General features: G+C 44.9%; 2 long non-coding RNA genes across 6 annotated transcripts; one reads left to right on the top strand and one right to left on the bottom strand.

The window, feature by feature from the left end:
- On the bottom strand, positions 1-23,312 carry LOC128778537 (uncharacterized). 4 transcript variants are annotated; one of them, XR_008424091.1, is made up of 8 exons: positions 23,236-23,312; positions 7,480-7,619; positions 5,245-5,301; positions 4,332-4,386; positions 4,189-4,224; positions 3,822-4,107; positions 2,586-2,668; positions 1-1,145 (listed from the first exon to the last, which is right to left on the bottom strand). It is a non-coding gene; the product is annotated as an uncharacterized LOC128778537 (long non-coding RNA). The 4 variants fall into 4 exon arrangements; XR_008424095.1 differs by lacking the exon at positions 4,332-4,386; XR_008424092.1 differs by lacking the exon at positions 4,332-4,386 and having other exon boundaries at positions 3,822-4,224.
- On the top strand, positions 835-4,935 carry LOC128778536 (uncharacterized). 2 transcript variants are annotated; one of them, XR_008424090.1, is made up of 3 exons: positions 835-945; positions 2,198-4,344; positions 4,659-4,935. It is a non-coding gene; the product is annotated as an uncharacterized LOC128778536 (long non-coding RNA). The 2 variants fall into 2 exon arrangements; XR_008424089.1 differs by lacking the exon at positions 2,198-4,344.
- Positions 23,313-23,641: the final 329 nt, after the last annotated feature.

Genomic DNA, 23,641 nt, shown 5'->3' with positions numbered 1-23,641 from the left:
TAGGAGACTTCCAAGTGGAGTGTGGTGTCATCCTCCTTGATTTATTCCAGGAACACATTGGAAAAGCCCTATGGTCCCCACCTTTAGGCACGCTTAGCTGCTCAAGTTACCACAAACAGATGCCAGCTGGAAAACAGGGAATCCCATAGACTCGGTGGTAAAGGTTTTGCATTTGGGAAAAACAAAAACAAAAACAGCAGACATACCATATGACACACAAACCAGAGACAATGGCAGGAGAGTGTCCTGTACAGAAAGATGTGGCTGTCCATAAAGACTTAGAACGAAAATGGCCACAGCATTTACTTTGTGCTTCTCTGCAGTTTTGGCAGAGCCAGTGTTGATGTCACTCTTGGTTGTGATACCTACTTCTGGATCTGCAAAAAGCCCCAGAAGGGATGGAGGTTTATTCTGATTTGAGTAGACTGTTTGGAGATCAAAAACAAAAACAAAAGACCCTCCCCTCATACTTCTGACAACTTAAACTCTTTGCCCTAGTGAGATCCCAAATTACATGCACAGGGTGTCCCACATGCCTCCGGTGATCCCCAAGAAGAACTTGAAGAACCATCCCTTATAACTTGATGAAGACTCCTAAAAGCCCTGATTCAGATGTATTCATCACTCATCGAACAACTATGGATGGCTAGGGGCACAACTAGATGGACATACATTACGTTGTGCCTCATGCCTCACAGATCCCAGCACGTGGACTGTGTACAGGGCATTTCTGCTGAAGTGCTATGTCTGATTTACTGCATACAGCCCCATTCCTTCTCCACAAGAGACGCCTGTACCAACCCATGGTGGGGGAAAGGACAAAGATGAGATCCTGAGAAACTTGAGGAATATGGTAATGGCAGCAGACACATTCCCCTTGCATCACAATGGTCTGTGGTACCGCCTCTGCACCTTGGCCCAAGACCTAACAGCAACAAAAATAAGGTGAGTGTGTTTTACAAGTCAACTCCTAGTGCTTAGATCATCTTACCAAGTGTTGCAGGTGGAGGGGTTCCTGGTGGCCCCAAGGCCACCAAGGTTCAGGAGGTGGACGTGCCTAATAGTCCATGGGGGCGGGGCATCTCCAGGGTAGGGCATGCAGAATTGTCCAGTTAACGGAGGAGGTCCCCAGGATCCAGACTGCCCTGCAGAACAGAAGTGACAGCTACATCCATATGCCAGACAAGAGAACCAATACCAAAATCAGCTGTAACCCAGAGAAGAATGTGTCAGCACCTGCCACCTTCTATGCCACCAGGATCCAAGAGAGTAGCATCAGTACCTGAAAACTCTGTCCCTGCCACTGGATACCACCTACAGCTTGGGGTAGTAGATGCAAGAGGTTAACCTACTGCCACCACACATCACTGCCCATGTCTGTGGTAGTAAAATGGCAAGGGTCCTGTCCTAGAGGGTTAACAGAAGTAATTACAGATTAATGAAGTAGCATTCTCCAGACAGGCAGCCGTCGGTGTCCAGGTTCACCCTGCATCCCTCCTCTACAGTGACTCCAGATGTTCTGCTTTTGGTATATTAAGAACACACACACAGACACACACACAAATGAGTGGGAATACACGGCTCATATTCTGCTCATGGAATCACATCCACTCCTGGCAAAACGTTCTGCAGCTGGACCCTCACTGTGCCTCCTCTGCTCCTCTCCCTGAGAAAGGAGTCTTCCCTCGTGAAATGTTGTCAAAGGCCTCGGAGACCTCTGGGGAGTGGAGGATGCCTGGAATCTTGCAGGGGAATGAGAGTCTTCTGTGAAGAACAAGTTACTTGTGGTGAATGTCTACAAAGCTCAGATGTGTTCATCTTAATTCATAGGGAATTATGACTTTAAGCATTCTACAGGACACAGAATAATTATGTGCAATGGAAAAAAAGAAGGAGAAATTCACATAACAGATTTCATGCAAGTGTTTTGGTATAAAACTCCTGGTATGTGTCATGAGACTGTATCAGCTCTAACAGTGACTGGGGACACAACCAGAAACTGCTCATAGAAACACAATTGAAGGACACAGTGTTCAAACTATTTTTTACCTAAGGTATAGCTGGAAGGATTCTGGGCAAGTCATTTACTAACAAAGACAGGAAGGTGATGAGTGATTACATTGACTTTATCTAGGACCACTCTAAATGGCACAGGGCACAAAATATAAAGTTGGAGTCAGGATGTCGTTTCTAACAGGTTCATCTCCTAGCCAGAATCAAGAAAGGAAGACACAGCAGCCACACTGTTCCCACAGAGGTGAGGTCTGGAAGGGGTCACCCAGGCCAGGAGACTTCTGTTTGGAGTGTGCAGTCATCCTCCTCTCATTATTTCTTGAAACTCACGGAAAAACCTTAAGGCACTCAGTCTCTAAGGGCTTTTGGCTTCTAAACCTACCACAGAAAGCTGACAGACTAAAAATTGAGAAGCCTGTTGGCTCCTGGGTTATGAGTATGCATTTCGAAAACAAAGAATAAACAGACATATCACACAACACGCAAAATGAGACAAGGCCGGGAGAGCGTGCTGTACATAAAGATGAGGGTTTCCCAAAAGAGTTACAACTGAGAATGGCCCCGGCATTTACCTTGTCCTTGTCTGCATTCTTGTTACAGCCAGAGCCGCTCTAACTCACAGAGGTTTCAGCAGTTTCTCGATCTACTAAAGACCCTGGAAGGGACAGAGGTTTATTCTGCTTTTAGAGGACTGTGCGGAATGAAAATCATCCCTCCACTCATTCCTCAAATATCTTAAACTTTTCCCTACAGTCAGGTCCCTGACCAGAGGCAGAGGGTATGCCACATGCCTCAGGTGACCCCCAAGGATAAGGGAGAGAACCATCCCCTCACCTTGATAAAGACCTCACAGTGCCCTAGTTCATGTTGTTTCATAATTAATCACATAACTGTGAACAGGTCAGGCACAACTAGCAATTTAGAATTCATCAGTAAAACAGTTTTCTCAGTATACATCATGGGAAATCACGATTTCATTCCAGATCAAGAATAAATATGAGGATGCTTGGATTCAGCATCCAACTCTTGATTTTGGCTCAGATCACGATCTCACAGCTTGTGAATTCAAGCCCAGTGTTGGGTTCCTCATTGACAGTGTGGAGCCTGCTTGGCATTCTGTCTCTGCCTCTCTCAAAATAAATAAACTTAAAAAAAGAATAACATTGAGAATACTGGTTTGGTGTATATCCTCAATGAGTCCTCAAGAAGGGTGCCTTTCTTCAGACTTCAGGCAAATTGTTCAATCTCTCAGCTTATCTACAAGCTGCCTTCCACATGAGAGCAGTTAGTATATGATGAAAGACTAATTTTACACTATTAAGAAAAAAACTGTGAGAAGTTAGCAGTGAAGCTGCAGAGTTGCACTGATACCATCAGAGGACTAAGCTAAGCTTTATGGAACTTGAATTGAGGGATGTAGGGCTACAGTTCCCAAAAACAAACAAAAAGAAAGACCGTTAAAACTAGTGAATAAATGACCTTCTCCTCAAATAAACTAGTCTTCATATTGAGTCCGGGTGGGAAGAAGGATGAGGCCCATGTCCTGTCATCCTTTCCAGGCTCTTCAGACAGGGGGATGCTAGAGGAGGTGGGAGGCTCACCGTCAGAGGAGGGGCATGAGCTCCACCAGTCACAGGGACAAGTGCCTCACTGTCTGCGGCACCAGAGGAGAACACCCTTCTGTCACCCCTTCAGACCACCTGCCGTCCTTAGTGCTTGTGATTCTTTCCAGACCACACGATGATCACATACAGGAACAGGCTGCACAGCAGAAATTAGACTGCGGCACATCACAACGTGCTCCTTACCTCTCCTTGCAGGGTTCTGCATCTCTGGTCTTGCAGCCATTGGTTTCTGCCTCGTGTATCCCTCAGGCAGCCTCTTTGCTTCCATCCCATCCAGTCTTGGATACAGAAAAATAATGGACTTCTATAAGAGTTGCAACACCACGTCGTCTCCTAGACAACAAACAGTGCAGACGTCATCCCTGGAAACACCCATAAAAACGCAAGTCAAATGACCACATCTGAATTTCAAGTAAGCGACCTCCCTGCCCTGCTCCGCCATCTCCCTGTCCCAGATCTGAGTCTTGATCTGGGGGAGAAAAAACACATCCACCTTCAGTCGTGCCAGACTGTGCACTAAAGAAAGAGGAGGAAACAAGAAAACACTTACCTAGTTGTCCTGAGCATTCTTCTCATGAACTGCGATCTGAAAAAGCCAACAATGAAAAGCCCGTGGTTAGGGATCCCAAGGGCCACTGCACTCACCCGCGTGAGGTACTAAGGGTTCAGTATGTCAGGAAGAACTCAGGTTACCTGGTATCTAAAGGTGAGCTCTGCCTGCTGTTCCCGTCTTTGTTCAATTTGTTGCCTGTGAGTTATAATTGCTCTTGTCAGATAAGGCCCAATATTGGGTATGATTTTAAATAAGCTGCCCACGTTCCCAACAACCTCATATCTGTCCCCTGATACAATTTATTCTTACACATGAAACACTTTGCACATGATTATCAATGTACAGTAGGATCAAAGCTATTGTTACATCCTTTCATTACTCATTCCATGCCTGTAGGGTTCAGAGTTCATAGAATTCCTTCCCATTTTCAATCTTTGTCTAACTTATATCCTCACCATGTTTCCCAGGGTTGCAAAGACGAGGGCCATGAAATGGCACTACCACGTTGATGGGTATGATTCATTGTACGACACACTGCTTTCCTACAGATGATGACAATTGACACCACCCCCGAGGAATGTTAGCATGGACAAAGTTTCCACACAGTCTGGCCACTACTTGAATCTGCAAATGTTTAGAAACTTAATTGTTTTATTCTTTCTAAACTTACCTTTTTTATCTGTTCATACTCTATGCATATGTTGACTTTAAACATTGCAAAAAGATTAAAAACCAAAAAATGAACAGCAGTTCCATGAGCTGCTGGTAATTACTAGCTGAACTCACTTGTACTTGGTTATTTCTTCTGTAGCTATTTTTTCCCTAATGTTTATTTATTTTTGAGACAGAGAGAGTGAGCACATGCATGAGCGGGGGAGGGACAGAGAGAGATGTAACAGAATCCAAAACAGGCTCCAGGCTCTGACCTGTCAGCACAGAGCCTGACACGGGGCTCAAACTCACGGATTGTGAAATTATGACCTGAGCTGAAGTTGGATGCTTAAATGACTGAGCCACCCAGGCGCCCCTTCTGTAGCTATTTTCAAATTTTACCTGCAGCTGCCAGCTGATTCTTCTTTGCCACCAGTTCACAGTGTCATTTTCAGCTTCCTAAGATGGGAAAGATACATACACAGTCAGGAACAAGGTCCAGAAGTTCCCCCTCTTTACCTCCCAGCACTCTTGAAGGCCTATGCAAATATCCCTTCCCCAACTTCTCCCATAAATGCACAGACTGACAACCCAATCAGAGAAATGAAGTGAACACCCCATTTAAGTCCAAGAAAATTCAACTTCTGTCTGCTGCCAAGTCTCTGCTATTGGAACGGTCTTTCTAGTTCTCGTTTCCTCTCCTTTATCATAAAGTCATCAAATAACATTGTACTTTGTGCCTTCCCAGTTGGTCTTTTGTTTGAGATGGTGAAGACTAATTTCATCTCAGTGAGTGAAAAACCATATCTGACCAACTGTACCCATTAGGATGAAGCAGGGGATCATCACTAGTCTTACACCTCCATGGGGAGCCCTGATTCTCAGGCCAAAGTTGTACCATGACACAGGCAATCATCTGAAAGACGACCTTCCAGAATATGGTTTCACTAACATTGCAGCTCACTCCCAGACATCGCTAGAGTTCAGGACTGCAACCCCTGCCTCCACCTTCAAAAGGCCGATCTTAGAACAACATCATCTCCTGAAGTACAACCTGATAAGAACTGTCACACAGTCTGGGTTTACTTCCAGGAAACAGATTTCAGATGGAAAACTCCCAACTTCATGGAGCCAAATCTACTTTAACAAGACTCATTCCATTGATAGTGAAGGCAGCAAAAGGCAATGTTTGGCAAGGCTGAGTGGCTGTGTTGCCCTCAGACTATTCTCTTTGTGGTGTTGATTGAGACGGATTCAACTTGACACTTGATGTACTCAAGAATCACATGCAAAATTGAAAATCTCTTAGAAAATGACACAAAAGCACTAGACAGAGAAAGGCACATGCATTTCCTTCTGGCCTCTCAGGCCGTCTTTCAGCAAATGCTTGTTGGAGTGGTTGTAATGTAGTGGCTCTGTTGTAAGGGGTTGAAGATAGAGAGGTGGTCAGGGTGCTGTACCCACTCACAGAAAGAGCTTACCAGTTAACAAAAACAAGATGCCAGTGAGACAGAGCAAGCCCTAAACTCAGCTGTGGGAAGGACAAACATAAGGAGTCTAAAGTCCCCCATCTCCTCCTGAGAACAAAAGGAAATACTGCACAAAGAAGGAAACATGACTGAATGCACCAAATATTTGACAACCCCACAAAGACACACAAGACCAAGACGGAGAAGAAGGAAGCCCAGGACAAAGCCAGCCTGGCAGTTGGACCCAAACTCCCTAGGAATCATCATTGATGTGGGGGGCATACATTTGAATGGCAAAGAAGCTGAACAACTTTATGGGTACAGACTTAGAAGTAAACAAGTGTAGTTCAGGGGCGGCCAGCAAAGATGAGCCCTAGTGAAGCTGCGGGCTTTGGCCAAGACTCAGAAGAGTTACACTTAAAAAATCAGGGGACAGGAAACAACTTGACTTTCTTAGGGATTGGGCCTGCAGTGAGCAATCTCACTGGGGATCCAGTACTGCTGGTACCCCTACCCACTTTCCAGAAAGCAACTTCCATTGTTTCTGCAGCAAGATAATTCAATTTTTTCCCCACACATTTTTGACACATGTCTGGTCCTGGACAAAAATGACCTAATTGCTGGGTGACAAAACAGTGTGATGCGATTGAAACCTGTAGGACAGTGTAGGTGGATCCAGAGTGGATCCAGGTATTAATGTTATTAATGATGGTAACTTCCCTCTTCCACCCCCAAAACATGGCACAATGTGTGACAAGCACTTAGGACAGAAAGGAAAATGCAGGTTACATTACAGAAAGCAAGGTAGGAAGGGAAGGTGCAATTCTACCAAATGCATTGGGCAAAAATACTCTGGACCCAGTTCCAAAAGAAATACAATTATCTCTACTGGCTGCCATGTTCTCCCATACTATCCGGTCCTTGTGACAGTTCTCACATGAACATCTTACTTTTCTAAAAATTTTTTTAACATTTATTCATTTTTTGATAGAGACAGAGTGCGAATTGGGTAGTGGCAGAGAAAGATATAGAATCCAAAGCAAGCTTCAGGTTCTGAACTGTCAACACAGAGCCCAACACGGGGCTTGAACTCATGGACCGTGAGATCATGACCTGAGCTGAAGTTGGACGTTCAACCGACTGAGCCACCCAGGCGCCCCCATCTTACTTTTTTTGTAGGCACTTTTCCTTGTTCATAGAATTCTTCCAGGTTATTTGCTTTCTCCTTCAGCTGTTTGACTTTTGCTTCCTTTGTGGCTTTCACAGACCTCAATGTATCACACTTGTCTTCCAGGGCGTTTTTATTTTCTGGATAAAAAAAAGGTGTTTTCTTGATAAACATGCACATGACCTGAGTCTTGATTTTGGTGAGACAGAAAAAGCGCAAGAACCATGAAGGCATGAAAGTATTCTTTCCCTTACCAATGCAAAGTCATTGCCATCATATGGGGATTTCTCCCCAACAGAAAATATAACTTCTAGTTGACAGTTATTGGACCTCAAGGCTCTTAGCTCTAGATCCTCGAATTCAACATTTGCATCTTGTGGTTAAGGCAGATATGAGGAAAGACTTTCACAGAAAACTGACCACACAACAATTTGTACCTCACACAGCAAGATCATGCATTGCAATCAACAAACACCATTTTGAGGCATGACTATAACTAGAAGATAAAGATGATGGAAAATAGTTCATGTCTAACAACTCATGGCTTTCTTAGTGGTATACGTATGTATGTATGTATGTATGTATGTATGTATGTATGTATGTATGCATGCATGTATGTAATGTATGCCTGTTTATCCCCCCATTCACGTTGAAAATTTACTATTCAGCATTCAGAGAGAAAGAGACTATTGAGCACCTGGGTGGCTCAGTCAGTTGAGCATCGGACTCTTGATTTTGGGTCAGGTCATGATTGTAGGATCATGTGATCCAGACCTGTGTTGGGCTCCACACTTAGCGTGAATCCTGCTTAAGATTCTCTCTCTTTCCCTCTGCCCTCTCCCCCACTTGCATGCCCCCTCACTAAAATTAAAAAAATAAAATCATAAAGCATAATTTAAACATATTTTTAAAGGGAAAGGATTATACACTTTGGCTATCACCCTTTCTCTCTCACCTATATTTGGGTATTTTCTACACATCTTGGAGGGCAGAGTTGAATGATGTGATAATTACCTAGTTGTGAAAATAAGAGATAACTCCTAGTCCTTGAAATAGCAAAACTCATCTTGGCGGTCCTAGTAAAATTCCAGCTCATTGGTCAGAAAGTTTTGGCTCCCAGAGGCCCACTGTCTACTGTGGTAAATGGCAGGCAAATATGCTGTGCTCACTTCACCCAATGAACAAAAACCCTCCAAAGCCAAATTACGGTAAAACTCAGCAGCCAACTCTTACCACTTCCTGTTTCTTCACATTTCTTTCTCTCTGAGTTTGCAAGGTAGCAAGGGCACTCTGAACGGTGTCATTTAAAATTTGATTAAAGTTAGTGCCTTGGGGGCTCAGTCAGTTAAGCATCTGGCTTCAGATCAGGTCATCATCTCATGGTTTGTGAGTTTGAGCCCTGTGTCGGACTCTGTGCTGACAGCTCAGAGCCTGAGGCCTGCTTCGGATTCTGTGTCTCCCTCTCTCTCTGCCCCTGTCTCTCTCTCTCTCTAAAATAAATAAACATAAATAATTTTATGTTTACCTGTACTCCACAAGTACAAAAAGATAGAGATCATACCGTGCATAGTTTCAGACCCCAATGCTATGAAACTCAAAATCAACCACAAGAAAAAATTTGGAAAGATAACAAATACTTGTAGACTAAAGAACATCCTACTAAACAACGAATGGTGGAATGCAAGCTGCTGCAGCCACTCTGGAAAACAGTATGGAGGCTCCTCAAAAAGCTAAAAAGAGAACTATCCTACGACACAGCAATTGCAATACTAGGCGTTTATCTAAGGGATACAGGTGTGCTGTATCGAAGGGACATATGCACCCCCATAATTATAGCACCACTATCAACAATAGCCAAAGTATGAAAAAAGCCCAAATGTCCACTGATGGATGAATAAAGAAGATGTGGTGTGTGTGTGTGCGTGTGTGTGTGTGTGTGTGTGTGTGATGGAGTATTACTCAGCAATCAAAAAGAATGAAATCTTGCCATTTGCAACTACACGGGTGGAACTAGAGGGTATTATGCTAAGTGAAATTAGTAGTCAGAGAAAGACAAACATCATATGACTTCACTCATAGGAGGACTTTAAGAGACAAAACAGATGAACATATAATGGAAGGGAAACAAAAATAATATAAAAACAGGGAGGTGTACAAAAAGCGCACACATAAATATGGAGAACAAGCAGTGGGTTACTGGAGGGGTTGTGGGGGGGATGGACTAAATGGGTAAGGGGCACTAAGGAATCTACTCATGAAATAACTGTTGCACTATATGGTAACTAATTTGGATGTAAGTTGTAAATAATAAAAACTAAAATAAAAAAAAGAATGAATGGGTGAACCACGAAGTTAAAGGGAAAATTAAAAAGTACATGCCCACAGCCCAAAACCTCTGGGATGCAGCAAAGGTAGTCATAAGAGGAAGTTTAGCAATCCAGGTCTTCCTAAAGAGGGAAGAAAAGTCTCAGATACACAACCTAAGCTTATACCTTAAAGTAATGGAAAAAATATCATCAAATAAAAACCAAATCCAGCAGAAGACAAGAAATGATAAAGATTACAGCAAAACTCAATGCTTTCAAAACTGAAAACAAAAACAAACAGCACCCCCCCCCCTCCGCAAACAGTAGAAGAGATCAATGTAACCAGAAGCTGGTTCTTTGAAATAATTAATAAAATTGATAAACCACCAGCCAGTTGGATCAAAAAGAATAAGGAAAGGACCCAAATAAATAAAAGCAAGAATGAAAGAGGAGAGATCACAACCAACACAGCATAAATACAAACAAGAATAAGAGAATATTATCAGCAATTATATACCAATAAAATGGGCAATCTGGAAGAAATGGACAAATTCCTAGAAATATACAAACTACGAAAACTGAAAGAGGAAGAAACAGAAAATATGAACAGACCCATAACCAGTAAAGAATTGAATTAGTAATCAAAAATCTCCCAAAAATCAAGAGCCCAGGGCCAGATGGCTCTCTGGGGGAATTCTACCAAACATTTAAGGAAGAGTTAACACCTATTCTCTTGAAGCTGTCCCAAAAATAGAAATGGAAGGAAAACATCCAAACTCTTCCTATGAGTTGGCATTACCTGGATTCCAAAAATAGACAAAGATCCCACTAAAAAGTAGAAGTATAGACCAATTTTCATGATGAACATGGACGCAAAAATCTTCCACAAGATATTAGCCAACCAGATCCAATGATACATTTAAACTTTATTCACCACGACCAAGTGGGATTTATACCTGGAATGCAAAGCTGGATCCATATCCACAAAATAATCAATGTGATTCATCACATCAATAAAAGAAGGGACAAGAACCACATGATGCACTCAATAGATGCAGAGAAAGCATTTGACAAAATACAGCATCCTTTCTTGATAAAAGGATTCCACCAAAAAACTGCTAAAATGATCCATGAATTCAGCAAAGTGGCAGGATATAAAATCAATGCACAGAAATTACTTGCATTCTTGTACACAAAGAAGCAACAGAAAGAGAAATCACAGAATCAATCCTGTTGACAATTGCACCAAAACCCAAAAAATACCTAGGAATAAATCTAACCAAAAAGGTGAAAAATCTGTACACTGAAATCTATAGAAAGATTATGAAAGAAATTGAAGATGACAAACACACAAAAACGAAAAACATTCCATGCTCCTGGATAGGAAGAACAAATATTGTTAAAATGTCAATAGTACCCAAAGCAATCTACATATTCAATGCAATACCTATCAAAATAACACCAGCATTCTCCACAGAGTTACAACAATCCTTCAATTTGTATAGAACCAGAAAAGACCCTGAATAGCCAAAGCAATCTTGAAAAAGAAAACCTAAGGAGGAGGTATCACAATCCTAGACTTCCAGCTGTATTACAAAGCTGTAATCATCAAGACAGTATGGTACTGGCACAAGAACAGACACTCAGATCAATGGAACAGAATAGGAACACAGAATTGGACCCACAGATGTATGGCCAACTAATCTTTGACCAAAAGAAAGAAGATCCAATGGAATAAAGACAGTCTCCTCAGCAAGTGTGCTGGGAAAACTGGACAGTGATATGCAGAAGAATGAGCCTGGACCACTTTCTCACACACAAAGACACTCAAAACGGATGAAAGACCTAAATGTAAGGTAGTCAGCCATCAAAATCCTCAAGGGGAAAGCAGGCAAAAACCTCTTAATGTTGGCGTCCACAACTTCTTACTCAACACGTCTCCAGAGGCAAGGGAAACAAAAGCAAAACTGAACTATTAGGACCTCATCAAAATAAAAAGCTTCTGCACAGAGAAGGAAACAATCAGCAAAACTAAAAGGCAACCAACAGAATGGGAGAAGATATTTGCAAACGACATACGAGATAAAGGATTAGTATTCAAAATCTATAAAGAACATACCAAACTCAACACCCGAAAAACAAGTAATCCAGTGAAGAAATGGGCAAAGACATGAGCAAACACTCCTCCAAGGAAGACATCCAGATGGCCAACCGACACATGAAAAAATGCTCAAAATCACTCATCATCAGGAAAATACAAATCAAAACCACAATGAAACACCCCTTCACCCCTGTGAGAATGGCTAACATTAACAACGCAGGCAACAACAGATGTTGGTGAGGAAATGGAGAAAGAGGAACTCTTGCACTGCTGGTGCACTGGCTTGCACTGCTGGTGCAGCCACTCTGGAAAACAGTATGTAGGTTCCTCAAAAAATGAAAAAGAAGACTGTTCTACAACCCAGCAGGTGCACTAGTAGGTATTTATGCAAGGGATACAGATATGCTACTTCGAAGGGACACGTGAACTCCAAAGTTTATAGCAGTACTATCAACAATAGCTAAAGGATGGAAAAAGCCCAAATGTCCATCAATGGATGAATGGATAAAGATATGGTATATATACATACATATATACATAGTATGTATATGTATGTGTGTGTATATGTATGTATGTATACACACACACACACACACACACACACACACACACACACACAAACAATGGAATATTAGCCATCAAAAAGAATAAAATCTTGCCATTTGAAACTACATGGATGGAGAGCCTCCTGGGGCCTAACACTAACCATAACCCTAACCCTAACCATAACCCTCACCCTACACTTAAACCTATGTAGCACATGGAATGTAAACCAATCCAGAGCCGCACATGTGCCCTCACTTCAGCCCTCCATGGAATTACAACATTGGTGTCGCTTCGGCTTTAGCGACTTCCCTATACTGAACCCTTACCCTAGCTAAGTGTCTATCTCCATGGGGACCTAATTCCAAATTCTGACAACAGCACGCAAATGGGTTCGAGAATCGGTGCAACAATACTCGGCATGGAACGTGGAACATCACCATGTCTTTTGCAAAGTGTGATTGCAGCTGCACGACAGGATACCTGAGGCCTATTCCAAGGGTGGCTCAAACATCTCTCTGGCCTTGGATCCTAAGAACTGATACTGACCGGCACGCTCCCTTCTGTACTGCTCTCAGCCCTTCTGGGAGACAACTGCACTGTTGTGGGTTCAGTGCCTGGAGCCTCCTGGGACATAAACCTAACCCTAACTGTAACCCTAAACATAACCCTCAACTTATACCTAACCCTATCTCTAACTGAACCCTATACTTGACCCCCACTGTCGCTAGAGCCCTCAACACAGCCCTTGAGGGAGATAATGAGAGTGGAGTCGCTTCAGCCCAGTCGTCTTCGTTGGACTGAACCCTAACCCTAGCTAAGGCTTTCTCCCCATGGGGACCCAATTCTAAAATCTGACAATAGCACCCACAAGGGTTCAAGAATCGGTGCAACAATACTCAGCATGGAACGTGGAACATAACCATGTCATCTCAAAAGCGCGTCTGCAGCTGCACAAGAGGATTCCTGAGGCCTACCTGAAGGGTGGTCCATACATATGCCTGGCCTTAGAACCCAAAGACTAATCCTGACAGGCACCCTCCTTCTGTCCTACACTCAGCCCTTCGGGGAGACAATTGCTCTGCTGTTCGTTCAGTGCCTGGAGCTTGCTGGGTTAGGACCTAACCCTAACCCTAATCGTAACCCTAATCGTAAACTTCAACCTACACTTAACCCTATCTCTAACCCAAACACTACACTTGACCCGCACACTCACAAGGGCACTCAATTCAGCCCTCCAGCGAGATCACGAGACTGGAGTCTCTTCAGCCATGGCCACACCGCTGGAACAAACTCTAACCCTAGCTAAGGCTCTGTACACATTGGGACCCAATTCCAATGTCTGACAACAGATCGCACACTGGTTCAAGAAATGGTCCAGAAATAGTTCACATGGAACTTGGAACATCACCATGTCACTTCCAAAGCGCGACTGCAGCTGCACGGGAGGATTCCTGAGGCCTACCCAAAGGGTGGCCCATACATTTGTCTGGTCTTGGAACCCAAATACGAAGACTGACGGGCACCCTTCCTTGTGTACTACACTCAGCTCTTCAGGTTGACACCTGCTCTGTTTGGGGTCAGTGTCTGGAGTCTCGTGGGACCTAAACCTAAACCTAACAGTAACCCTAACCATAAATGTCACCCTACACCGAACCCTGTCTATCTCATTAAGTCTACACAAGACCCACAGCTTCGCATGTGCCCTGACTTCAGAGCTCCATGGATTTACAACACTGGAGTTGCTTTGGCCCCGGTGACATTCCTGGAACAAACCCTAAACCTATCTAAGTGTCTCTCCCCATGGGGAACCAAGTCCAAAATCTGACAATAGCATGCACAAGGGTTCGAAAATAGGTGTAGAAATACTTGGCATGGAATGTGTATCATCACCATGTTATTTCCAAAGCGCGACTGCAGCTGCATGACAGGATTCCTGAGGCCTATTCAAAGGGTGGCCCATATGTCTCTCTGCCTTTGGATCCTAAAGACTGATACTGACCAGCACCCTCCCTTGTGTATTCCACTCAGCATTTGGGGATACAACTGCTGTGCTGTGGGGTCAGTGCCTGGAGCCTCCAGGGACCTAACCCAAACACTAACTGTAACATAACCATAACCCTCACACTACAACTAACCCTATCTACCACACTAACTCTAAACCAGATCCACAGCCACGCGTGTTCCTAATTTCAGCCCTCTATGGAGTTCACAACAGTGGTGTCGCTTCATTCATGGCGACGTCCCAGGATTGAACCATAACCCTAGCTAAGGCTCTATACCATGGGAGCCCAAAACCAAATCTGACAAGAGCATGCACACTGGTTCGAGAATCAGTGCAGAAATACTCGGCATGGAAAGTGGAACATCACCATGTCATTTCCAAAGCATGAGTGCAGTTGCACAAGAGGATTCCTGAGGCCTATGGGAAGGGTGGCCCATACATTTCTCTGGGCTTGGACACAAAGACTAATCCTGACTGGCACTCTCCCTTGAGCACTCCAATAAGCCCTTCGTGGAGACAACTACATTGTTGTGCGTTCAGAGCCTGAAGGCTCCAGGGACCTAACCGTAACCCTAACCGTACCCCGAACCATTACCCTTACCCTACACCTACCCCTGTATATAACCTACCCTACATTGAACCACACCCTCGCATGTGCCCTCACTTCAGCCCTCCATGGAATTCAAAACACTGGTGTCGCTTCAGACTTGGCGAACTCCCTGTACTGAACCCTGACCCTAACTATGTGTCTATCCCAATGGGGACTCATTTCCAAAGTCTGCAACAGCACATACATGGGATTGAGAATCGGTGCATAAATACTAGGCATGGAACGTGGAACATCACCATGTCATATGCAAAGCATGACAGCAGCTGCACGAGAAGAATCCTGAGGCCTACCTGAAGGGTGGTCTATATATTTATCTAAAGTTGGAACCCAAAGACTAATCCTGACCAGCACCCTCCATTGTGTACTCCATGAACCCCTTCGGGGAAACAACTTTTCCCTGTGGATCAGAGCCTGGAACCTGATGGGACGTAACCCTAACCCTAACCGTAAACCTAACCATAAACCTAACCATAAACCTAACGCTACACCTAAACGATCTCTAACCATAACCAACACTTGACCCGCACCCTCGAACAGACCCTCAAGACAGCCCTCGAGGAAGATCACAAAACTGGAGTCGCTGCAGCCCTGGTGACTTCCCTGGATTGAACCCTAACCCTAGCTAAGGCACTCTCCCCATGGGGACCCAATTCCAAAATCTGACAAGGCACGCACATGGGTTTGAGAATCGGTGCAGAAATACTCAGCATGGAACATAGAACATCACCATGTCATCTGCAAAGTGCGACAGCAGTTGCAAGAGAGGATTCCGGAGGCCTATCCGAAGGGTGGGCCATATGTTTGTCTGGCTTTGGAACCAAAAGACTAATGCTAACAGACACCCTCTCTTCTGTACTGCACTCAGGCCTCAGGGAGAAAACTGCTCTGCTGTAGAGTCACTGCTTTCAGTCACCTGGGACCTAACCTAACCCTAACGGTGAGCTGAACCATAACCCTCACCCTAAACCTAACAATATCTAGCACACTAACTCCACAGCAGACTCACAGCCACACATGTTCCCTCACATCAGCCCTCCACTGAATTTACAACAGTGTTGTTGTTTCAGCCCTGTCGACATCCCTGGATGAAAACCTTACCCTAGCTAAGGCTCTTATCCATGGGCACCCAATAACAAAGTCTGAAAACACCACATGCCTGGGGTCCAGAAACAGTGCAGGATCACACAGGATAGAACCTGGAACCTCAGCATGTCGTTTCTCAGGCCCGGCTGCGGCTGCCCGAAAGGATTGATGAAGCCTACACGACCAATGGCCCATACAGTTGTCTGGAATTGGAACGGAAAGACTAAACCTGAACGGCATCCTCCCATGTGCCCTCAACTCAACCCTTAGGGGAGACAACTGCACTGCTTTGGGCTCAGCGCCAGGAGCCTCCTGGGACCTAACCCTACCTCTAACCAGAACCCTCAACCAAAACCTAACCCTATGTCGAAACCTAACCCTACACTTGATCCACACCATCATAGGCCCTCACTTCAGCCCTCGAGGGAGATCACGAGACTTGAGTCACTTTTTACCTGGTGACATCCCTGGACCGAACCCTAACCCTAGCTAGGGCTCTCCAATGCCTGGGGTCCAGAAGCGATGTAAGATCACTCGGTATAGAACCTGGAACATCACACAAGTCATTTCCAAGGCCTGACTACAGGTGCTCGAGAGAATTCCTGAGGACTAACCGACGAGTAGTCCATAGAATTGTACAGTCTGGGACCCAAAGACTAATCTTGACTGGCACCCTCCCTTGTGCCCTCAACTCAGCCTTTTGGGGAGACAACTGCACTGCTGTGGGTTCAGCACAGGGAGAATCCTGGGACCTAACCCTAACCCTAACAAGAACCCTCAACAGAAACCTAACCGTATCTCGAACCATAACCCATGACTCACACTGTTGCGTGGACCCTCGATTCAGCCCTTGAGGGAGATCACGAGACTGGAGTCACTTCAGCCCTGGTGTTGTCTCTGAACCGAAACTTAACCCTAGTTAAGGCTCTCTCCCCATAAGGACGCAATACCAAACTGACAACACTACGTGCCTATGGTCCAGAAGCAGTGCAGGATCACTCAGCATAGAATCTGGAACATCACCATGTCATTTCCAAGGCCCGGTGGCAGCTGTCCAAGAGTATTCCTGAGGCCTACCTGAACACTGGCCCACAGCGTTGTCTGGCCTTGGAATCCAAAGACTCACCCTGAGGGCACCTTCCCTTGTGCCCTGAATTCAGCCCTTCGGGGAGTCAACTGCACTGCTGTGGCTTCAGTGCCTGGAGCCTGTTGGGACCTAACGCTAACCAGAACTCTCAAGCAACACCTAACCCTATCTCGAAAACTAACCCTACAGTTGAGCCGCACCGTCGCATGGGCCCTCACTTTAGCCCTCGAGGGAGATCACAAGACTGGAGTTGCTTTGGCCCTGGCGACATCCCTGGACCGAAACCTATCACAAGCTAAGATTCTTTCCCAATGGGGACCCCATACCAAAGTCTGACAACACCAAGCACCTGGGGTGCAGAAATGGTGCAGGAACACTCACCATATGATCTGGATCATCACCATGTCATTTCCAAAACCCAGCTGCAGCTATCTGAGAGGATTCCTGATGCTTACCCAACCAGTGACCCATAGAGATGTCTGGCGTAGGAACCCAAAGACTATTCCTGACCATCACCCTCCCTTGAGCCCTCAACTCAGCCCTTTGGGTAGACAACCACACTGCTGTGGGTTCAGTGCCTGGAGCCTCTTTGGACCTAACCATAACCCTAACCCCAGCCAGAACTGCCAACCAAAACCTAACACACTCTCGAACCCTAACTGTACACTTGACCTATACCATCACACAGGCCCTCATTTCAGCCCTCAAGGGAGATCACGAGACGGGAGTTGCTTCAGCCCTGGTGACGTCCCTGGACCAAACCCTAACCCTAGCTAAGGCTCTCTCCCCATGGGGACCCAATACCAAAATCTGACAACACCACATGCCTGGGGTACAGAAGCTGTGCAGGATCACTCCACATAGAACCTGGAACATCACCATGTTGTTTCCAAGGCTGGGCTTCAGGTGCTCAAAAGTATTCCTGAGGCCTAATCGACCAGTGGCCCATAGAGTTGTCTGGCATTGGAACCCAAAGACAAATCCTGACTGGCACCCTCCTTTGTGCCCTCAACTCAGCCCTTTGGAGAGACAAGTGCACTGCTATGGGTTCAGAGCCTTGAACCTCCTGGGAACAAACCCCGAACTCTACTCCTAACCCTAATCAGAAACCTCAACTGAAACCTAAACCTAACTCGAACCCAAACCCTAAAATTGCTCTGCATCGTCCTATTGGCCCTCACTTCAGACCTTGAGGGAGATGAAGAGACTGGTTTCGCTTGGAGCTGGTAACGTCACTGGACTGAACCCTAACCCTAGATAAGGCTCTCTTGTCATTGGACCCAATAACAACGTATGACAACACCACACGCCTGGGGAACACAAGCAGTATGGCATCACTCCGCATAGAACCTGTAATATACTATGTCCTTTGGAAGGACCGGTTGAAACTCCAGAGATATTTCCAAAGGCCTACCCGCCTAGTGGCCCATACAGTTGTCTAGCTTTGGAACTCAAAGACTAATCCTAATCAGCACCCTCCATTGTGCCTTCAAATTGGACTTTCGGGGACACAAGTGTACTGCTCTGGATTCAGCGCCTGGTGTCTCCTGGAACATAACTTTAAACCTATCCCTAAACCTAACCAGAACCCTCAACAGAATAATAACACTATCTCAACCCTAACCCTACAGTTGACACGCACTGTCGCATGGGTTCTCAATTCAGCCCTGGAGGGAGATCACGAGACTGGAGTCGCTTCGGCCCTGGCAACATCCCTGTAACAAACCATAACCCTACTTAAGGCTCTCTACCCATGGAGACCCAATAGCAAAGTCTGACAAAACCACACACCTGGGGTCCAGAAGCGGTACAGGATCACTCAGCATAGTACCTGAAACATCACGATGTCATTTCCAAAACCTGGCTGCAGTTGTCCGAAAGGATTCCTGAGGCCTACCAGACCACTCTCCCATACAGTTGTCTGGGTTGGAACCAAAAGACTAATCCTGACAGGCACCCGACCTTGGAACCTGAAATCAGCCATTCGGGGAGACAACTGCAATGCTGTGGGTTCAGCCCCTGCAATGTCCTAGCACCCAATCCTAACTACTAACCCTTACCCTAACACAAACCCTAACCTGAATCATAGCCCTAAATCCTATCCATAAACCAAACCATGACACTAACCCTACCCTAGCCCCAACCCCAACTGAAACCATAATACTAACCCTAAACCCTACACTGTAACCCTGAACACTAAACCCCAAATCCTAACCCAAATGCTAACTGTAGCCATAAACTTAAACTGTAAACCTGAACACTAAACTCTAACCCTAATCCTTAAACCATAAATCCTAAACACTACCCTTAAACCAAACACTGACCCTGACCTAACCCTAAATCCTAACCATTAACACCAAACCACGAAAACCTAACCCCATCCCAAACCCTAAACTCCAAACAATAAACCTTAAATCCTAACAACTATCCCGACCCTGACACTACCCTGTGACCCTAACCCTGAAGCTAATACTGACACTAATCCTAACACCTAAGCCCTACCCTAATCCTAACCATCACCCCAACCCTAACCCCTAAACCCTAAACCTAACCTTCACCATAATCCTACCCTTTTAACTCTAACCATCTAAACCTAACCCTAACCCTAATCCCTAACCTCTAACCCTAACCCCTAACCCTAACCCTAATCCCATGGACAGTCCTTCATCACCAGTCATGGGCTATGAACTCCCCCCCCTCCTCTTTTGGGTAGATAACCTGAAGTGGATTAGGGATTTGTAAAGCATATTCATCTACTTCGTGAAACACTTTGTGGGAAAAATGTAGAGATGGTTGTTAGGGCTTGGAATTCAACTGCAAAACTGCCTGAGGACTTTGTAACATATCTCAAGTTTCTCAGGACATATGCTCAATAGACTGTTTCATTTCCCTGTAATGAGGTCAGCTTTAGGTTTCTCTTGTCAAAAAGAAAGAGGATTTTTACACAAAGACAGATGTATCGAGCGTACTGGTGCATATTTTACAGACACAGTGTTTTGAGTTCTGTGAAGGATGAGATGCACTCCTAAGTGTAGGTGCATTTGGTGTCCTGTGGGAAATGGGGCACATGCATTATATGACACAGACCTTGTGGTGACCATAATGGAAGCACCAGTGAAGGAGTGGGGGAAACTTGAATCACACAGGAATAGAAATTTGAGGAATTTGAGGACAGTAAGCAGAGTTTGAGGAAGTGCAGAGGGGAGGGTCCTGGGTTCAGTGAGATGCAGTTGCAGGCCATTCCTGACCACAGCCTGAGCAGGGAGCATGAGTTCCACACGGAGCTGCTATGTGGGATCACTCTCAGTGCACAATGCAAGCTTCCTCTCCAAAATGTCATATTTGTCAACGTGCACCCAGGTGATCATCTAAAAAGGTTGTTGTCTCCCTGCGTTGTCTGAAGGTTCTGGATATTTATGGGTGAAAAAAATGCCCTGGATATATAGGAAATTTAACTTGGTCTTAAGGAAATGCTTGTCTGCCTAAGTTTATATCCTTCAGTGAGACTAAAAGTGAAGACAGGATCTAGATCAGCTCAGTGCCTGCATTGGCCTTCAGCCTGGGTCAACCTGCAATTCAGGGATGCCCAGATGCCACCCCTGCTGGACCTCTGACATCATCCTGACTACAGCTGTACATCTATCTCCTTAAACTTCTCTCACAATATCCCGAGGGTTTCCCTGTGTTCCTGCTGTCTCAGCCAGAATACCAATTCTCAGTGGGACCTACACAGAGCCTGAGCTGTGTTATTTGTGAAAGAGGGGTAATATTTGTTTCTAAGGACATAATGAAAAGAAGACATTGAATACAGAATGCATCTGCAAAATGTCTGGGAAATGTCCACTCACCCTTCTCACAGTTTCAATTAAGATATCTCCACACAAATGATCATCAAAAAAATATGGTCACAGAAGTTCATTAAACTAAGATGGTTAACGCCTCAGCCCAGGGATTGGGGATCGCCACTTTAAAGAAGAAGACAACGACACACTTATTCTATTAAGATTCAGGCCCTACCAGGCAAAGAAAGAAAAACATAATTATGAGAATGTGTATATCAGAGTTCTACATCTGAGATATGAAGACAATCATATTCCATTACATATAGACTCGCAGATGCATCCACACACTAAAGTGTTCATCTGAGGCCACAGATTAAGTACCGAAGAGGGAATGCATGTAGGAAAACATAAGACCATAGGGAAATAACCCCAAATCTCATAAATCTCACTGCCTTAATACAACAACTATTTTGAAATTTGAAGAGGACTGTGTGAGGTGACAGAGTATGGTGATTATCTATCTTAAAAATGTGTCAGATCTGCCTGCATGCTTTCTCTGCCCATGCTGTGCTCTCCACTTTGTTTTTCTTAGTATCCCTTAATAGTACTTTCACTGTTCTGTCTCTGTTTCAGTGTTTGCTTCTAGGAGGACCTACTCTCACCCCCCATCGAATGCACACAGTACGGTTCCTATACACACAGGTAACAAACTAGCAGAAATTGCAGTGATGGAGGATAGTAGCAAGATCGCCCTTTTTGCAGAGGAGCCCGAGAGAGTTTTATGGGGTGATGGTAACTTGCTATATCTAGATGCATGGGGTGCTTGTGCTCATTTATTTTAGAAATATTCACTGACTCCTGGTGCTTGGGGTCAGATAGACAGGTACCTGGCCCTAGCATATGGCTGATTTCTAATGGTGGGTAAGGATCAGGGACCAGCAGTGACTGTGGGAGATGAGTGAGGAGGCCACACATGGAGTCAGATCCTCCCTCAGGATGCTATGTCTCAAGGACAGCAACCTCGTGCAGGAGGGTTCTGAGGATCACATATTTCTTGATCAGTCCTGTGAACTGCATAATCCTACTCCAGATTTCTCACTGAGGGATGGACAGGGCAGAGGCCAGCAGCTGGAGGACACACTGATCATGGCTGGAGTGGAACAGTGGGCCTGGGAGATTGAGTCAGAGAAAGGGAAAGGCAGAAGATAGTGGCAAGGATTTTGAGAGATAAAGGGAAGAGGAGAGAAGGCAATGTTTTCTACTGACTTCACCCACATTTCTGTGTGAACAAAAGGAGATTCTTGTCTCACAGGGAAGGGAAGAGGGCTGGCAAAAAGATAGAGTGACATTCTCAGCTCAAGTGCTCAGGATATCTTCCTTGCTCTTGAATACATATCACAGGAAGCCTGTGCATTCTGTCATAAGTGGAACTGCAGCTCATACCATTTAGTGAAAATTAAAGCGATGATGAAGACCTCATCATTAAAGTAGTGCAACGAAAGTATGTGAACATACAGAGAGATACAATAGAAGCAAAAGTCCAAAGGTAGACCAACTGCAAAACTTATGAGAATATAGAGTATCGGAAAAGGAGATACCCCAAGCCAGCTTTCAGACACCTGGGCAATATGTGAAAACGTGGGAAAAAAAAGTAGTCCTTACTTCAAAAGCAACATTAGCATTAGACACAAAGGGATTGTGATGGAAGGTTTAGGGAGAAACCATATGATTTCATGGTGCTGTACCCATGGTCCTGTACCCTCAATCTCATCAAATTATACCCTTTAACTTGAGGCTTTGTTATATGTAAGTATACCTCATTAAAGAGAGTTTCAAAACATAAAATAATAGAAGCAAATGTGGGAAAGCTCCTTTCCAATCATAAAGTGCATGTGTGATATGAGTCTGTCTTCCCATGTCTCAAAAATCCAAAATAATAAGACATTTAAAAAATTAATAATAGCAAAGTAAGAGGACCCTGAGCTCACCCTGTCCCATGTTTTCAACTGCATAACATCCACATCCAAGTCCAGGAAGCAGATAGTGATCCAAAGACTGGCAGAACAAACTCCACACCTAAGTAGAGAGAAGCTGCATCAGAACGGTTAGGAATGTCAGAAAGGTGGAGGCTGTTTGCCTGCAGAAGGGGCAGAAAAAGTGAGCCCTCACACCAGGGAGGTCACACAGGGAAGACTAATCTCCATAACATTGGGCATTAAAACTTAGAGGGGCTGAATACCTTTGTGTTCAGGTCCTGGAGCTTTGGAGGTTAGCTGACCCAGCACTGGGAGATCCAGAAGGATGAGTGATAGCCAGATCTCTGCCTGTGTAGAGAGGCAATGTAAACATGGCATTTTACACAATGCCGAGGGAACAGGAGACATATGTATTCATGCTGATTCCTAAGTGTGTTGGAGGACTTCTTCAACAATGAGGGAGCTCACAGGCACCATTCTTCTCCTCCAGCCTCCCAGAATAAGCATAGAAGCACCCACAAGAGGGTGAGGCTGCACAGACACTTGCTAACTAACCCGTTAGCAGTGCGCCAGTCCCAAGGGTTCACTAGGGGACTCACCAAACCAAGCCTGCTGGTCTCAGGGCAAACATTTTTCAAACCACAAGGGCACCCTGTCTGACAAGCTGCA

Source organism: Panthera pardus, unplaced genomic scaffold, assembly GCF_024362965.1.
Source record: "Panthera pardus isolate Hobbes unplaced genomic scaffold, ASM2436296v1 HiC_scaffold_20, whole genome shotgun sequence".
Lineage (NCBI taxonomy): Eukaryota > Metazoa > Chordata > Mammalia > Carnivora > Felidae > Panthera > Panthera pardus.
The sequence above is the reverse complement of the archived record's forward strand: the minus strand, read 5'-3'. Positions and strand labels throughout refer to the sequence as shown.